The sequence below is a fragment of the Priapulus caudatus genome, unplaced genomic scaffold (genome assembly GCF_000485595.1).
Source record: "Priapulus caudatus unplaced genomic scaffold, Priapulus_caudatus-5.0.1 Scaffold123, whole genome shotgun sequence".
Taxonomy (NCBI): Eukaryota; Metazoa; Priapulida; class Priapulimorpha; order Priapulimorphida; family Priapulidae; genus Priapulus; species Priapulus caudatus.
The window spans coordinates 508,187-508,674 of record NW_014577184.1 but is presented as its reverse complement, the minus strand read 5'-3'; positions in this window follow the sequence as shown (position 1 = coordinate 508,674).

The following is a 488-nucleotide window of genomic DNA, read 5'->3' as shown; positions in this document are numbered from 1 at the left end:
GTGTGTGTGTGTGTGTGTGTGTGTGTGTGTGTGTGTGCGTGCGTGCGTGCGTGCGTGCGTGTGTGGGCGTGCGTGCGTGCGTGTTTACTGCGGGTATGATTTGACTGTGTTGTTGTTGTAGCCGTTCCTATATTGCTATAAGGGGTTATCAGATTGTTTCATACAATGTAGTATGTCATGCCCTTTGCAATATTACGCTATCCATCATATATCAATATGAGTAGACTCTACCGTGCTATATTGTGGCGCTCGTATGGTGCAGTGGCGGTTTGACACGCTGCTACATAAAAGTACGCGCAATTTTATGGTATCGGTCGAAGGTCAATCATTGGGCTGCTTCACAATATGTCGGCACGTCGCTTAGCAGTTACGTCGCAGCATGTTGCCGTAGCATGTTGCCATAGTATTTGCCGTAGAATGTTGCCCTGGCGTGTTGCCATAGTATTTGCCGTAGAATTGTGCCGTAGCGTGTTGCCATAGTATTTGCC